Source organism: Ambystoma mexicanum, chromosome 3q (assembly GCF_040938575.1).
Source record: "Ambystoma mexicanum isolate Mex_15411 chromosome 3q, UKY_AmexF1_1, whole genome shotgun sequence".
NCBI lineage: Eukaryota > Metazoa > Chordata > Amphibia > Caudata > Ambystomatidae > Ambystoma > Ambystoma mexicanum.
This window is the reverse complement of record NC_090926.1, coordinates 722626327-722644869: the sequence shown is the minus strand read 5'-3', so window position 1 is coordinate 722644869 and position 18543 is coordinate 722626327. Positions and strand designations below refer to the sequence as shown.

The following is an 18543-nucleotide window of genomic DNA, read 5'->3' as shown; positions in this document are numbered from 1 at the left end:
ACTACCGCCATAACAAAGGCACTAGACTACCGCTATAGCAAAGACACTAGACTTTCCAGTACCATTCACATTAGTGCAACTCTCACTAACCACTCATTAAAATTCCTGACAAGGCGCTACCCTCAGGATTCACCTTACTCACACATAAAACCTACAGAGGCGCTACCTCACCTTAGTTGCATCACAAAAGGCAATCTCCATGACCTAAACAGTGCTACTAAAAGCACTAAAAGAGTGCACTACTAAGTGGCGCTACCACCTAACAATACTCATCAAAACAGTGCAACTACCTACTGTTAATACCAACGGAGGCGCTACCTCCCTAATATCTAAAACTTATACTTAAATAAAAAATGAAAGTTGCACCCACTCCTTTTATACATCCATACCTATTAACTAGATAATATACTAGTGACATGCCTTCACTTCCATACTTCTCAAGTGCATGGATATACATGACATTCCTACATCTTCATTTAACATTTTCTTTTAAAACATATTATACCTAGCATATGCAATATTACTTCACATCTCGATATGATTGTTACATATGCCTAAAAGTCCATGTTGTTGTGTAACAACTTACTCCTAAAAATCCTCAAAACGTTAAATAGGTCAATCCACATAGGCTTCACCTTGCATCATCATCTTGCATTGCATTCAGCTATGCACAATTTAACTAATCAGAAGTCCAAATTCCTGCAAATCCTTGAAATATGTTAGGTCCCTAACATAATTGCAAATTTACTAACCACTCACACCGAAATGAGCCCCACAACATACTTCTGCATTTACATATGCATTTTTTTTAAATGAGCAACAGTCCATAGGGCCTGCAAATCCTCAAAACTTGTTAGCACTGTACTTCATAACTAATCTCAACGATCACAAAATATGCAAGCGTACGAGGCATATTCAAATGAACACAAACACCACTGCGTTCAACACACGAATGCTTAATGGCCCTAGAATATACTTCTGACATTGTTGTTGAAACATAACTTCACATAACGAAAATATCACTTCATACTTTGGCATAAGACATTCTCGCTAATGCATTTCCAAAATACAGAAATCTCACAGAATACAAATGCTGTCATCTTAACATGCATTAAAAGATGATTAATTCCCAATACTGGTATGAAAAGCATTTATAAACCTGGTGACTTTAGACTTTCAATACATAGCACGTAGCTCATCACGTTATTACAACCTATATCAGTCACCTTATACGTTGGCTGCTTCACACCTCACTATTTGAGATGGAGCGGCATAAACTGGGCCCATCCCTGCTTCATCATGCTCCTCGTTGGCTGCCTCAATATCTCCTATAAGACTGACGGTTCATGACAGAACGGGGTTCCATCTTCATAGCCACAACAAATACCTCGTCATGTGACAGTGTAGCGTGCTTCCACGAGTGTTCATTTCATTGTCTCTTCCGGATTCCCCACAAGACAGCTTGACGTTGCGTGACTTTCGTTAGGTCCCTTGCTCGAGCAACCAAGCTTCGCACGTTGTGCATTTATTTACGTACGTGCGTTTAAGCTTGAGGACACTGGGAAGTTCACCAAGTTCCAAAGGATCGCCGAATCCTTCTGTTGACACATGACGTCATCAGACCTGAACTTGCCACAGAAGACTAAGGTACTCCTGCGCTGACCCAAGACCAACGGTCGCTTGCCAGGCACTGTCATTTGCACAGACACTTCTTTAATGCCATGTATAATTAACAGTGGAACTGATCACGCAAAATTACTGGATCCTCCATGCCAATATCGCACGACTTTTATAAACGGACGACATCTTATTAGGACTTCCTTCTTTCAATGGCAGATATAATGTCAATTCAACTTCTGCTTCAGGAGTTTTTTTTTATTTTGCTACATTAAACATCCGAGCGCCAACCAGTCAAAAAGCCTGCTTTTCACCCGGTTTCCTTTACTTCACTTCGCTTATGGGACGCATACAACTTAAGGGCAAGCCTCTCTTAACTCCCGCTGTCCCTGGAAGTTCCTTATGGCCCACCAACATAGCGCTCCTATTAGTTAAAGAGCTGCTGTTCAAGCGTTTAACATAATGGATCACATCCATAACAACTTATGTCCAGGAATGGAGCACTCCCAATCACTGCGGGCTGCTGACCCCATTAATAGTGATCCATTAAACCTCCTCCCTTATACACCCTGGGTGATGGGTTTGCTTACTTGGTCCTTGGGGGCGGTGTCATCTGTTTTCTTCTGGTCCTGATTCATCCTGCACCCCCCGCAGCAGGCGACTTGAATCTTTAGCTTCTTCATCACTTTACTTAGATTCTCTTCATCTTCCTTTGCACATGGGTTCTTTTTTAAGACATCCTCGTCGCCATTGTTATAAAGCAATGTCCACACCGCTTTGAGTTACTTCTTCTTAAGTTTACTTCCGTTCATAAGTTACAGTTACAGGATTAAGACATAAGCAATGAAGAGAGAGAAAGACACCGGCACCCATCACCCAGGGAGGGAGGGCTCAACTGAAAAACATAGAACACTCACCACAGCATTCTCCCACTCATACATCAACATTCCACAGGCACTCAGGTGACATCATAAATCACATGACAAACCACATCAGACTAACCAAGCACATCACAACAGTATTCTGTGCGGACCTGAGGTGTGCAGCGCATTTGCGTGAAAAACAAATATGGGAGGAGGTCGCAAGGAAGGTCAGTGCGGTGGGAACCACACCATGCACCGTCAAGGATTGCAGGAAGAGATGGGACGACCTGCAATCTACCTGCAAGATACTTTCTGCCAACTGCAGCCAGAGACAGGCGTCAGGCGGCAGTCCAAACTCCCACATCAAGTTGGCCAGGTGGGAGGAGACATGTAGGTCCATCATGGACATGGAGGTGATTGAAGGGGTTGGACAAGCGGAGTATGGAGTTCCAACATCAGATAATGACGTGAGTGACCCTATGCGCACCACAGGAGACCCCACACACCTCTGACATCCCAAGTACAAAGTTGTACACCAAATGTAAAGTTGATGAGAGCAAATGCATGACCTAATATCCACACCTACACACATCCCTAACCGAAACGGCACATCCCTGCAACATGAGCACACAAGCAACAAATGCATGCATGCACACACACATCCCTGCCGAGATGCTGGTCTCACCACTGTCACATCAAAATGCATGCTGCATGCCTCCCCAATACCGAAGCCACCCCCGATACCCAACCCAACAGCACATGACACATAGCACACAAGCCACAACACACCTGTAGGCCTCACAACAGACAACATGGACATCATGGCTGCACCTGAGGGATGCCAAACAATCCCCCCCCAACCAGCAAGCACCATGTCTGCCACTCCAACCAGCACACAACAAAGCACATAACCCAAACTGCACCAACACTGATGCACGCAGGATGCAAGTACTCCCATTAATGGTGCCCTGCCTCTCTATCCCCCACAGGCACTAATTCAGACAGCGATGATGCCGCAGCACTATCGAAAACACCTGCAAGGGAGACCAGGGATGAGGACGATGCCACAAGGCCATCAACATCCAGGGGTGCAGCAACTACCAAAGGGAGAGCCAGAGCACACACCAGTGCCCAACTGGGTACACAGCCCCTACCACAGGCTGAGCCGCCACCTGTCCCTGTCACCCTGGAGCACGATGGCGAAGGAACCCCTGTCTGCAAGGGACACCTGCTGAGAGATGCTGCGGCCAGGAAGGCAGGCCACATGCAACAATCGGCCCCCCAGGAGACACCCCTTCCCGAGGATGACCCTACATCAGTGGCAAGAACCTGGACGGCACACACTCAGCAGCCACCAGTTCTGTGGGTGAGGTTGCAGCAGCAGCCCAACACAGTGCTGACGAGGATGAGGGGCCTGAAGGGGATCCAAATGCAGAAGTCAGCATGTTGGGGGATGGTGGACACACGCCCAGCCCACAAGACACATCAAAGGGCACCCTTGAGCATGTGCCCGAAGCCCACTTCAGTGAAGGGAAGTCGACTCCACATTCACACAGCCTTGTGTTGAGCAGGTAACCACCAGCCATGCAACCATCCCAAAGCACTTCTATCAGGGACCTAGCAGGGCATTTGTCCCACATGGAGGGTAGACAGGAATCGATGCACAAAATAGTGAAGCAGTATCTGGTGGATGGGGAGGCAATGCGCAAGGCCAACAGAGACAACGCTGTGGCCATCATCCGTGCTGTCAACCACGTTGCAAAGCGGGTTCATGAGAGCTTCACGTCTGTTGCACAGACGCTTCACCGCATGGCCAGCTACATGGAACAACGCTCTCTTGCCCCACCTGAGCAACAACAACCTGCATCAATGAGTACCACGCCTGCAAGCTCGACACAAATTAGCCCTGTGTGCAGGTCACTGCGCAGCATGTGCCGTCCAGTAATGCAAACACCTACATCGAAAAGGGGGCGGCCATAGCAGGGGACACTTGGATGTGTTGGTTTGCACTCCATTTAAAATCACATTGAGGTGAGGGTGTGTGGGGCTGTTGGGGGGTTGGGGCATGGGCGTGTGGAGCAGTTGGGTGGTGGTGGGCATGGGTGTGTGGGTCAGATGGGGGTGGGGCTCATACATGTAAATAGTTTCACCAGATCAATACACCTGTTGTGTAAAAAAAACGCATGACTGGACATTGCTTCTTGAGTGTGTGTCAATTTATTGTACAACAGTGTCCGGTGCCCAGAGTCCCCCAATCCCAGTGCCCAGAGTCCCCCAATCCCAGTGCCCAGAGTCCCACATTTCAAGCACCCTCTGCATCCCAGTGCATCAGAAATATTGTCTAATCAATGATTGGCAGACAGCACATCCCTGATGTGAATCGCGGCATGGCCGATGTGCAGCATCATCTTCACCATCATCCTCATCCTCGCCCGGTGGTGGCTGGTCCATGTCAGGTGGCAGCGGCATGTTGCACCAGATGCACATGTTGTGCAGCATGGCACATACCATTATTATATTGCCCACCTTCTCAGACCTGTAGATGAGTGCGCCACCCGACCTGCTAAGGCAGCAAAACTGTGCCTTCAACAGGCCAAAGGTCTGTTCTATCACCACACGTGTGTGTGTATGAGCACGATTGTTGTCCTCCTCGTGCCTGTTCTGCAGATTCCGGACAGGGGTGAGGAGCCACGGCATCAGGGGATATCCAGCACCACCTGCATGGGAGCACAATGATGTATGTGTGTGAGCATTTCTTCCATTCCATTTGTGCACATCATGTACATTGTTCATGTTCATGTGCAGTGGGTTTCAAACGGCAGCTATTGACAATGCATCTGTGCCAATATCAGTTATGTGTACTACTTGGCAATACATGATGGGGGGCCTGGCTGACGTACACGACTTATATGCATTGACATCAGATTCACCACTCACCTAGATGGGGTGCAAGGGTCCATGATGTGCTCACATGTGAGGGATGTGTGGGAGAGGATGTGACTATATGCATGTTGTGATTTTAACAATGCTTTAGGCTGACATCCATCATGTTACAGGTATTTTTGGCAAACATGCATTCTGATGATGTCCAGTGGACATGTTCAGGGGTGGGAGCAGATTTGTATCTGGCATTTGCACAATGAGGTACAGCCATGGTACGTCTGCATCCATTGTCAGTGTCATTCATCGTGTTGGTATGCACAAGGGCACTGTGTTTGCCACCAAAAACAGGGTCCAGACACCCAAAAAAAAAGACAGGCTGCATATGCATGTCACCCCCCCCACACACACACACAATACCCCCATTTGCCAGGAAAGCAGACAGGCTTCATATGCATGTCACCCCCCCACACACACAATACCCCCAATTTGCCAGATAAGCAGACAGGGTGCATCTGCATGTCATCTCACCCCCCACCCCCCACAATACACCCATTTGCCAGGAAAGCAGACAGGCTGCATATGCATGTCATCACCCCCCTAAACACTCCCATGGCCCTACATGTGATCGGACTTACCCAGGAGCCAGGCATGTCATGCGGCAAGTTGTTCCATGTAGCGAGGAAGCGAGGTGTTCTGCAGCGCCATTGCATCATCTGTGGTCCTGGGTATCTGGCACAGCAATGTGTTACCCTCCCTAAACACACCCATGGCCCTACATGTGATCGGACTTACCCAGGAGCCAGGCATGTCATGCGGCAAGTTGTTCCATGTAGCGGGGAAGCGAGGAGTTCTGCAGCGCCATTGCATCATCTGTGGTCCTGGGTATCTGGCACAGCAATGTGTTATCTTGCTTGCATCGCACACCATCTGCACATTGACAGAGTGGTACAGCTTCTGTTTGCGGTACACCACCTCCCCGGCATGCAGGACTACCAACTCCACGTGGGTGCAGTCCAGGGCACCAATGACATTGGACATGCCTGCCAGTGCATGAAATGCAATTTTGGTGTCATTCACCTCCTGTGCTGTCCATGGTAGGGATATGTAGGCCCTTGTATGCTTTAGGAGTGCATTCAACACTTGGTTTAGCACACCAGAAAAACATGATTGCAAGATGCCATGCAGCTGCCCCACTGTGTGCTGGTAGGTGCCTGTGGCCAGGAAGTGGAGCACAGACGCCACCTTCTGATCAAGTCATCATGTATTAGATCCACATTTTTTGGTGATGGTGTCCCTGTCCAGGGGGTACAGGGTATTGATCTGTGGTGGGGCTAAGTTGAATAGACTGGCCCTTATGAGAGGGATTGGTGGTAGCCTGCGGGGAACCACTGCCTGCACTGGTGGGATTTGCTGGCCCATTGTCACCCTCTCTATTTATTCCCAGCTGTACTGCCTGCTCAAGCAGTAGCAGTGCAGGAATGTCCTCCAGCTCCTGTATTCCAAATGCAAGTGGAATCATTTCAGTCTTGGAAGGGGTGTGGTGTGTGGATGTGCTCCTTTTGTGCAGGGCCAGGCTCCATTGCCTCCAGCTGTGCTGATTGTGTGCACCTGTGGCAGTTGCGTACACAGCAGTTTGCTATTAACGGATGATCCGCGATGCCAGGGTTATCGGCATCATGGTGACCCTTCTTGCTGGCATCTGGATGCCGGTATATGCATGTCCGTGCGACTCGTAATGTCCTCTTCCTTGCGGCATGCCGGTGTTACTGGCACGGTACAGTGGTGCACGGTCACAGCGGGTCCCTGTCTATGCCGGTAGGGCCGGCATTGCAGGTCGTGATGGGCTGGTCCGGTAAACAATGCCGGTAATGCCTTACCGGTATCGTTATTACCAGACCACACCTACCTCTTAATGAGGCCCCTTGTCTTGTTTCGCCTAGAAACACTTGAGTACAGGCGCGTTATAAATGCCACACCATATCATATCATATCATAACTCCATACTGTGTGTGGCTAATCAGACCATTGATTTCAACTATGTTAAGTGTAATTAGACTGGCCTCGTGCAACAACAGGTTGGCTTTGTGAAGAACTGTCCCAAAAGTAGTGTTCCGTTTGCTTTACGGACGCTCATGATGTTGGGAGCGCGTGAACTCGAAAGGCAGCGAGCTCCAGATTTGAGTCGCAATCAGTGATAAGAAAATATTCAGTGTTTCTGAATTTCCGAATTTCCTGTCGGGAGAGCCCATGACAGAAATAGGGATGTTTTTTCAGCGGTTAAATAATTGGAAGGGAACATCTATAAAATGAATAAAGACTGCAGTTTTTGAAAGCAAGAATTGTCAGTCCCTATTAAAATGTCCTTTTTACTATCATTCTGCCATAAAGTATAGGTTTATTAAAGTGGAGCGAAATGATCGAAACACACAATTATGGCATAGGCACCGACCAAGGGGGGATGAATGATGCAGACAGAGGTAATTTCTTCTTTTGATTCTTTGCCTGTCAACACTCCTTAATAATAGTGCAAGGTTGCCATCAAGTGGTCAATTTTGAGAACTGCAAGTACAATTTAGCAGCGCTTTTAATTTACTTTTCTAGGCATTTCATTCGTCTTCGAAGTAGGTGGGCTTTTTCCGGTCACGGAATGTTTTGGGGAACAGAAATATAAGGCAGTACAATAATGTTATAGTGACATCATTGATGGATTTACTTCTATTACATGGATCTGAGTCCCTGAGTTTCTGCTGATGTAGCAGTTTGCTGGTATTCTTTTTTCCTGGCGACACTGGGTTTTCTCCCAACAGCAGTCGGATGTTCTGGCCGTCGTCAGGCTTTGTGAAGCTGTGATTCTTTTTGCTGTATGTGTGAGCTCTGTGGGAGTAATTGCATATACCCCTTTATATTGGTGCTGTTCTTTTTCTCTCCTAATTGCCAACAAAGGGTACTCACTGTTGACTTGTGTTCGCCTCCTGCATAAGTGTAGTATGGAGTCCCACATGGTCTCCCATCCCTGTCGCCTCTATTGTTTAATGTTATCCTAGGCCCCTGAATAGACCTCCCAGCAGACCTCGCTGCCTCTCTTTTCAGTATCAGGCCGAGGCAGACGATGTGCAGATGTGTGTGTCTGCTGACGTATCCCACTTGAATTTTACTCTTCTGTCCTACGGGCCTTGAAAGGAAGCACAGTAAACTAAAACGAAATGCTTCAAAGACTAAGGCCCTGCTATTAGGACCGACCCATCTGATAGGTAATCCCACCACACACACTGGCCCCCACCTATAATGTCCAGGCAGGACATCCCTTTCACAGTGCCGGTGAAAAACTGAAGGGTCCACTGGACTCATGTGAGCATGGCTAAGTAGATTAAGTCTACCCTCATGAGTTCTTTCTTTCAGCTTTGCAGAGGTCTGCCTTCTATTCCTTCCACTATTCACCATTCTCCTCGAGGATGTTTATTAAATTCTAGACTGCACTACTCCAGCGCCCTTTACACAGTCCTTCCAGCATACAAGATCCAGTGGTGTCAGAACGGTTCTTTGAGTAAAGTAGATACTATCATTACATTTGCAGTGATCACTTAATTGGCTGCTGGTCCATGACTGCATTTTCTTTAAGATGTATTAAACCCATCCAGAGACGTCTCAGTGAAGGATGAAGACCAGCCTCTTTGCCCCTTAGCCTATCAGCCTTTCTGTATGCAACAGAACTTCCCTTATCACTGACTACTTTCACACCAGCTCTCCTCCCATAGACCTTCTTGCTATCACAGAAACCTGTGCGTCTCCATCTGACACTGGCCATACACGACTCCAAACTATCCTTCATGCACTCTCCTCGACTGACTGGGAGAGGTGGAGGCATCGGACACCTGCTCTCTTTCCGCCTCAACGCCTCACAAATCCCCAATGCCATGTCCTCTCCTACCACTTTTGAACTCACCATCTCTATGATTGCTACGCCTCATTCAGTTCACATCATCTCAATCTATCCCCCTCCTGGTCCCACTACACCATTCTTTGATGATCTTGGACAACTCCTTGGTTCTCTTTCTGCTGAACATCACCACATTCTCTTAGGTGACTTTAACCTTCCCTCTCCAACCACTTTACAGAAATCTGAACTTCAGTCTTTTCTAAGTGGCCATGCTCTCTAATCTATCCATAACCCACCGACCCACACAGGGGGAACATATTTAGATCTCTTATTCTTCTCCACACCTCTCTCGACCACTAATTCTACTATCACACCACCCCTATTGTATCCCTCCATTGTTTACACCACCATTTCCTTTTCACCCTCTCACCTCTCCTCACCACTTTCATCACTTTTACTAAAAGGAAAAGTAAACCTTCTGCCATTACTCCCTTTCTTGCTGACCTACAGTTTTCACTCTCCTCCTTCACACCTGATGACTCATCCACTAACACTGCCTTCTCCAGCTTCCAAGCAGTAGCATATGACTCATTCTCCACTCACTTCCCACTGCTTACTTTCACCCCAAAGCCTCTGCATCCTCAACCATGTGTCACCCCATTCATACGTTCTCTATGCAGAGGCATTTTTCTGTCCCCTCCTTCCCTTTACCCCTATGGTCCCCCACTCCTCTATCTATCTGTCTAGAGTTGAGGAAACCCAGTTCCAAGATAATATTGAGACGAAGAAGAATGCTACTGAACTTTATAATGATCATCATTTCAGTACTGTGACGAGGAAGAAGGCTGGAGCAACAAGGAATACCTATAGGAACCAGAATATGCAGTCTAGCTGTTGTATATTGCCTATTCACTACCCACATTACAGATTAGAAGAAGGACTAAACCATTTGTCAAGACTGCCACAGAGAAACCGAGCGCAAAGTATACAAGCCACAGAGGGTGCTCCACAAAACAAACTGTACACCGGTAAGACTGTGGAGCTGAGCTACCTTCTTGAAGGGTGCTGCGAAGAACTGGCAGATCGAGAAACCAAGTATGCAGAAGACTTGGGACGTCTCCTGGAGAGAAGCCACGCAGCCCGACTTGCGGGATTCAGCAGCTGAGAGAAGAGGATCGAAAAGGTCACCCAGAGAGTCGAAGGAATTCGAGCAGGTCACCACACAGCAGGAACCCAGAAACAAGGTACGGGTGCTGCCTGGGTCCATGAGAGGGGCGGGGAAGTGAACAAGAGAAACATAAGGAAGGTCGGGAACCCAAGCCAACCAGCGGTAAGGACACAGACATTGTTGCATCAGAAGACACTTGGCAGGAGAGTAGACCATGTGTCCTGGCAGGCCAATACAAAGGGGTCCAGGACCCAAGCAAACCACAGATAGGTAGACAGCATATGCTGCATCAGTTGACACTTCGCAATAAAGTAAACCAAGTGTCCGGGAAGGCCAATACGAAAGGGTCTTGGACCCAAGCGAACTACCGAGGAAAAGCCAAGAGTAAGGAGTCAGAGACCCGAAAGTACTACAAGGGAAAAGAAAAGCAGCAATTAACTTCAGAAGACATCCTATGTGGAACAGCATCGCAGTAGAGTACACCAGGTCTGCTCAGTTGGACATTGAGTGAAGCATGGGTAGAATGGTTCCAGTGGTTCCAACACTACTGTAAACTACTGGGTTAGCGAGCCCAAAAATAAGGCAAACCCCAGAAATTTGGACCAGCTGTTATTGTTACATCTCATTGTCAGAAAGGCCTGCACACAATGCATTTGTGTAGTCCAGCTTGGAATAATGAACCAAGTCTCCCCCAATGGACCATGCTACTATTTAAGAAAGGATAGCAGGTTCAGATGGGAAAAGCAGAGCCTGACAAATGAACACCAGAAAACATCCTCTAGTTGTGATGTAATTCCCCTTGTTTACTTACTACGATACTCTGAGGCTTTTAGCCTTCTCTGCAAAATGTATTTGGAATCCAAATGATGTCAGAAAACATGGCATTTCACTGGATTTCGAAATACACGGTGGGCTCTCAATAGCGGCACCTCTGTTTTGGGTGCATTCATCCACAATACACACTGAAGCATTCAGAGCCGTACGTCTTTGAGGCAAGTCAAGCACCTGTTAAAATCCACTCTGGGGCCAGTAACTCTTAGATATCATTAGCATACAAATGGTAAGAGAGGGCCTCATTACAAATGTGCCGGTCCGGAAACAAGAGTGCTGGTAAGCTCACCGACACCCTTAATTCCAGACTGGCAAACTAGGAGTCTGCCTGCCGGGGCCACTGTGCCCAGAACATCTAACCCTGCCGGGCGCAGTGGCCAAAGGTAGGCAGACCGGTCACAGAAGCGCCGGCACCGCTAGCAACTCAAGTTGTACCAGCTGTTGCTCCAGCTACACAGTGGTGGATCAAGGAGGAGTTTCAAGTGGCGGATTCTGGTCTGGACCCATGGAGGACACCCTGTTCTAGACAGCTTGGTGTATGGGAGCCAGGATAGACTGCACCGTGTTTGCCTACCAAGACTGGCTAACACCCGGGGACGAGAAGGACTTGAAAACCCCAGGGTGAGAGACTTTGCTTTGTGACCAATAAAACAAGGACATTTGCCATTGTTCTTGACTTTGTTTTGAACGCGTTTGCCTTGGATAATATGAAGACTGCCGAAATCAGTAATCTGTGCATCCCATGAGCCTTCTGTGACAATGCAGTGAAAACTGAATGCTGCTGCCTGCTCAACACAATGAAGGAGGACGTTTTCAGGCGCAAAGCAGGAAGCAGTTATCACCTCTCCCTGAGCACTGATCCTTGTGCGTGCTCTAGGGTTGCGAAGCCAGCGCTCCCTTAGACGAGCAGCCACAGCTATGTACCCTCCTGACCAGAAGGTGCCTGCAATACCTCAGCCCGGTTTGCGCAATCGACCATGCAATATTGGGCAAGCAAATTTACTTGGATAGACCATTGGGCATGCATGGGCTGGGGTACTGCACTCAAAGGCGATTACAGGTATCCAGTAACAACGGCTGGCCAAGGAACACTACCTTAGCTTCTTCCTACAGCTGAGGTAGTACTCATTGTTCACTGAGACTGCCCTACTGACTCCTTAATTATGAATGGCAGGACACCATATGTTTGCTTCAGGACAAGCTTCAACTATGTCCTTTCTGATATCCTCAAACTTTTCTTGTGATGTATCCAGTCTTGTGAGCAGGTTAGGGGGGATCATCTGTGTTCTCAGGTGTTGGTTGTGTTTTGATCCCACAGGGTCCATGTGAAGCTGGCAATGATTCTCCTTTGATTATGTAGTGGTTGATGCTTTTGTGTGTGATGAATCTGTTTTCTGTCACCAAACCAGGGTTTGTATTTGAGGTCTTTTGCCATGTTGATGTTCTGGCATGGTCCTTCTGTTTGCCTCAGATTAGGTATTTTATATGCAGGTTGTTCCTGTTGGAGAGTCTATTCGCAGCAATATATCCCATTCTGTCTGGTCAACAGTGTCTTGTCCTATTATTTAGTTCCATTCAAGGTTCTTTTCTTTCACCTGTTTCTCACTAGAAAGCTCTTTCCCTTTTGTTTTCTAGGTCTGCTCACTCCTGGTCTAACTGTTGTGCCTGTGCTCTCTCTAGTTTCTCCTAGGTTACTGAAGAGGTGTCTGTTGTTATTTGAGTATTTACAGTGATCTGGTTCTTAGTTCCAGGGCATTTTTCTATTCAAGTCGTTGTAGCCTGATGATTTCCTTCACTTTTCATTCAGTGCTTATGGCTGTGATCTCCCTTTCTTTGTTCTTTCATCACTGACGTTTCTTCCTGTTTGTAGCGCTCTTGTCTCTTGGGTTAGGACTTCTATCTACCTTTTTAGTTATGTTGCTCCGGTATTATGACCATTCTTGATTTGCAGAGTATATCTATTGTGTTGCTTTTCTGAGGATGCTGTGCTCTCACTGAATTGCATGTAGTTGACCCTAAAAGTCCAGAGGCAATCTTCCAGTTATTTGCTGTGGCATGGGGGGTTTTGGTACTGGTCTGTGGCAACTCACCCACCTTCTTGAGTTGTTGCACTTTTACTTTGTTTTCCTGTGAGCTTTCCACTATTTACCTATTTGGCCTAATTTCTACCTTTCTAATGTATGTCTCATAGAGGTGTCATTAACCATCTGTAAATGGTATTCATAGGACTGGCCCTTTTATCTGGTATGTGTGGAAGGATACATGCATGCCAGGTGCATAACCTGTGGCACGCCATCTCTGTTATTTAAGCGCTTGTCCCATCAATATGAAAAAAGACCAGCCTTTTATGCCTGAATAATCCTCTTGTGAAAGGTAATGGGTTAATTGCAGCTACTAAGCTACCACCTAGTGGAATAAAATCTTCTTGACCTTTCAGCAACTTGGTTTATACGCAATATAGACAGCCTCCTAACCCATACAGTCCTGGATTAAAGTACTTTGTTTGTACTTCAGAAGACTACTCTGCTGAGTCATGACAGAGCTGTAAAATTGTGAAAAATCGGCCTCCAATTAGACACAGATGTGCTGAGTTTACTATAAGCAGACATGATGCCTCTATGGAGATATGTGTAACACTACAACATGGATTTGCTACAATTCTCCACAAATCATCACAATACAATTGCATGGTACTGCTAGTTTTAACCTTTTCTTTACAAAAAAACAGACCCATGCATATCCCTCCACCATATAAAGTATATAACTTATACCACAAGCACAGCTATACCCTTCAGCAATACTAATTATTATATACATGTCAAGAAATCCGAGTCAGGGGTAGCATAGCGTACTGATATGGGAATGCGAGTGTGATGAACTGAAAGTAGGCAGGAGTCTGAGCACAGTGGCACCAAGCTGTGTGTGTGAGGTGCAGTATTGGGATCTGCTCCTAGCACACCCCTGTGCTTTGGGCTAAAATGGGACTCTGCTTTATATGAATTACCTGAAACGTGCACAAATCAGATAACAAATGATCCTGACAATATATAAACTGTCTCAATGGAAGCATGTATTTAAACGGTTTATAGTGATTGGATCGAAAGCCAAAGCATTGAATGCCTTAGCAGCTAAGAAAAAGCAACGAAAAAAAGAATAGAATGTATTTTTTTTTAATGTATGGCAGGGTACAGGGGGTTCCCCCAACCCCTGTTTTGTTACCCCTTAAAACCCATTACAATTAAAATAAAACCTTTACCTTTGAAAAAAATGCATTCAATGCTTTTTTGGTGCATTTTTTTTCGATGCGCCTACAAATCTCTGTTTTACAACTGTACTGCCAAGGCTGAAACAAACACAGCAGGAGAAAATGTATCATATGACCGTTTGCTTGTGTCATTGTGCCACACAGAATTCAGTTATAGGCACTCCCCATTCTAGCCGCTCAAGATTTGCACCTCTTAAGGGACTTGCCACAGACCAAAGGCACCCATTAATACCCACACATTGCTGTGCCCGCAATACTCTTACATTAACAATGCTTAAGTGAAAAAAGAAAGGCAAACAGGAGTAAAGCTTTTCTGAGCACAAAAGTCTTAAATCATTGGGAACAGCTGATCACTGCGAATGCAGAATTACTTCGTAGCTTGGGCACATGCTTTTGTTTTCCCGGGATTTTCGGGAATCCAGAGTGACAATTTTTCCCATTTTCTAATTCTGAGGACATCTGACCCAGTTCCAGCACTTTGGGTATATTTACCAAACCCTTTAGTGGAAATAGGGATTCACAGTACCCCAGTGTCCCCTGTCTCCAAACGTCCATGATCCAAACAAAGCACATTTCCCTGCAAGTAGGCATCGAGCTGTGGACAGTGACAAGCCTTCAGTTATCGTGACACAACCCAGTCCAGCTGCATGAAAAGCTGCACAAGCGTCAGAGACCGGTCCTGGTGCAAATTTGCTCGTGATGCAGATTAAACACAGCTTTGCCTCACCATGACCAACGTGGCCGACCTCTGCATAATCCCACCGTCCATGCACGGTTGCACATTCAATGCACTATGCTGTAACACATCCTAATATGCTTCGCTTTGAGATGACGTAGAATCAAATCCGCAGCGACATCTGGTGGGAAGAAAGTGAACAGCAATAAGATATTTGGATGCCTGGAAATATAACACAAGGTTTTCATTACATCTTGAGAGCTCCACTGAAGACCCTAGTTTGTTTAGCCACATCCTATATACTCTTTTAAGGTGCGAGACGTATTCAACCACAATATCAGGTGCAAATGCTCTCAAGTTCCACCCACTTACCCAGCACCACCTCATAAGCACAGGCGCGCGTGCATCCACGCACGCGCATTGGAGAAGTGCTTTATAAGTGCTGTTGTTCTGAGACACTCTGATCTACTGCTGCAATCTAATGCTGGCGTTCACTGGACTTGATTATTGGTAGGGATTGTGTTTTGATGCCATATGGACTCACAGGATGTAGCATTGAGTTATATGTTGTATGCACTATATAATATAGAAGGCTGATATATACCTCCTTTATTGTTTTAGGTGCATTATTATTATTATTATTATTATTATTATTATTATTATTATTAAATGCCCTCAAGCTCCACCCACTTACCCAGTACCACCTCACAAGCCAGGGGTGCACGTGCCTCCGCGCACGCGCATTCGAGAAGTGCTTCACAAGTGCTGTTGTGCTGTTTGGCTGGAGGGCTGGGGATGTGGGCGACATGTGGTCTGCAGTAGCGTTAAAATTGCTTTGAAAATAATTTGAAAACAACAATTTCCAAATACATGTCATGCACGTGCACGGTAACTACTGCCATGCCGCCACCTACCGTCATTGCAAAGTTATTAGCAGAAACACAACACACCCCCAAAACTTCTGCACGATCGATAAACGTAAGTCAAAGCGTGGGCTCAAGTGTAAGAGCTCGAGAAATGTCCCTGACAAGCGATATTCGAAAGTATTGTTTAGCTTCTGTCCAGCCACATACTTCCAGCCCCCTCCCCTGTGAGTCTGAGTGACACGGGGAAGGACGATGACGAGCAAACTGAAAACAAGATAGCGCCAATAGACTTAAGCAGGCCAACAGACTCGCTCTTAGCTCCAGGCTATCCGCTGAATATTGACTGCGTTCAAGGCATCATAGACATAGACGTACACAAGAACGTCAGTAACACCGTAGCACAAATCCATAATCCAGCGTCTGATTTAAACACGGCACCTAATTCATCCGAAGCTGTGCAAAACATTATACCGCCAGATACTGTAAAGTGCTACACCAGTGATATGATTTCGCTATCAACAAATGTAACTGACATGCAAAATGACACACCGCGCAGAGCAGTTGAATCTCCGCTGCTCTACTACGCTTGCAAAAGAATTCTTAAACCAGTAACCTTATCAAACTCAGTGCACGATTCCTCTGTCTTGTCGATTCAATTTACAAATCCGACACCGAGGAAAAGGAACGAACATACCACGCCTTAACCAAATGCCTCACCTATAAACTTGACATCTACTGCAGAAATCACTCTGCAGGCCATGAATACAGACCTATTTTCCCTAGCAAAATTGTACGAAAAACCTGATAATAAAATCAATGAACAGACTAGATCAATTACGCAATTGGTTCAAGCTGGTATACAATTGAAAATAAACTAAATGTGGAAACAGCAATCAATGACTTCCACTGACCAAAGTTTGAGCTCACATGAAGCTCTGCTGAGGGACAAGATGAGAACTCAAAATATTAGTTCAAACGAAAGTCTTGAAATCAAATTGCAGGAACATATAAACTTATTGTTGCAATTGATCCAATCCCCCACTAATGAGCATAAAAAAGTCAATGTTAGCACTACAACCGATGAACTAAATCAGAGCGAGTCAAACATGACCCCAAATGTATTACCGAGTCTGATGCAGACAAACATGCGCACACTGATATGGCCCCTGCACAATTAGTAAATGCTGAAACTCAATCAAGTAAACCAGCATTTACCATATTTACGAACCAAAAGAAAAAAGGCAAATCTGCTATTATACCGCTCACCAAAAAAAGCAAAAACTTTAAACAAACAGTGGTGAAATCTGATTAGCGGTTCTTCATACACTCTCTGAGCTTACCGAAAAAGAAAGCGTAATCGGCTAGTAAACCTGATTAAAAAAAATATGCCGCTTTGGCACACAACAAAAAACTTGCACTAAACAAAAAAACAAGCATTGTCAAAATGAATAAAGCTGGGCTAGATCTTACCTACGAGCCCCTTGATGAACTAGTAACTGAGTTCGACAACATGAGAACAAATATTGGCTTACAGCAAAGCACACATTTTTATCACAGCGCTAAATTTAACACTCCAGCCCCATCTCTTCTGGGAAATGTAAATCCAAGTCAAAATTTAAGAGAAACATCGTTCGCATCTATTGTCTCTGACAAAGATAAAATTGAAAAAACCCCTACACTAGAACAGAGGAGAGAGGAGATCGCCAAATCGATAGCCCTTTTTGTGGCAAACTTTGATAATGTTCGTTTGACCAAAGAAGTCAATACAAACCAATATCAAGATAGACAACCCCTAGGTCCTTCCAAATTAAACATGTTGCCTAAAAATATGAAAAACAGTATAGGTGCTTCAGAAGTGACTCTAAAATCAGGCTCCTCTCAGAAACAATATAGGAATAAAATGTCCTGCAGCTCCAATACGCATTTCCAGTTAATACTTCGATGCAGAGGTGGTGTGTTCGTTATCTAGGATCCAGAACCAGTGTTGTAAATATACTGGAGGACATACCACATCTTGAGGACTTAAATTCAAATGATAATTCTCAAATCGACTTTATTAGAGAAGACAACACCTCCATTGTCAAACTTTGGATGTCATCCGCGGCCATTAGGAACATGATTTGGAAGGCCGGAGATTATTTCTATCAGTTAGGCTTTCTATTGACCCAACAATTCGAACCTCCACTTGGCTTATCCATACAACCAAGGACAAATTAATATGATCATCAAACTATTGAGTGGACATCTGCCCCATTAAAAATCACCTGTTCACCTGATCTGGAGGCCCATCTAAACCGGGCGATTAGTAGAACCCTCATCGTTCAATTCAACAAGAACTCTTTCAAATTAACAACCAGGCAAAGTTCTGTTACTTAAATGCAAATTTGCTTTGTGGAACACTGAAGGCCACAATCATCTATCCATCACAATACTAAATCCTCTCGATTCCCGATGATATCATAGCACTACAGGAGGTCTTGCTGACGAGTCTGCATGT

The 18543-nt window shown here is 45.7% G+C and overlaps 1 long non-coding RNA gene across 3 annotated transcripts in view; it reads right to left on the bottom strand.

The window, feature by feature from the left end:
- Positions 1–14442: 14442 nt before the first annotated feature.
- The window catches only part of LOC138581908 (uncharacterized), a 121502-nt gene continuing 117401 nt past the window's right edge, over positions 14443–18543 (bottom strand). For all 3 annotated transcript variants that reach the window (XR_011304866.1, XR_011304865.1, XR_011304864.1), the window contains one exon: positions 14443–15361. This is a non-coding gene — a long non-coding RNA (uncharacterized lncRNA). The remainder of the gene's footprint in view (positions 15362–18543) is intronic.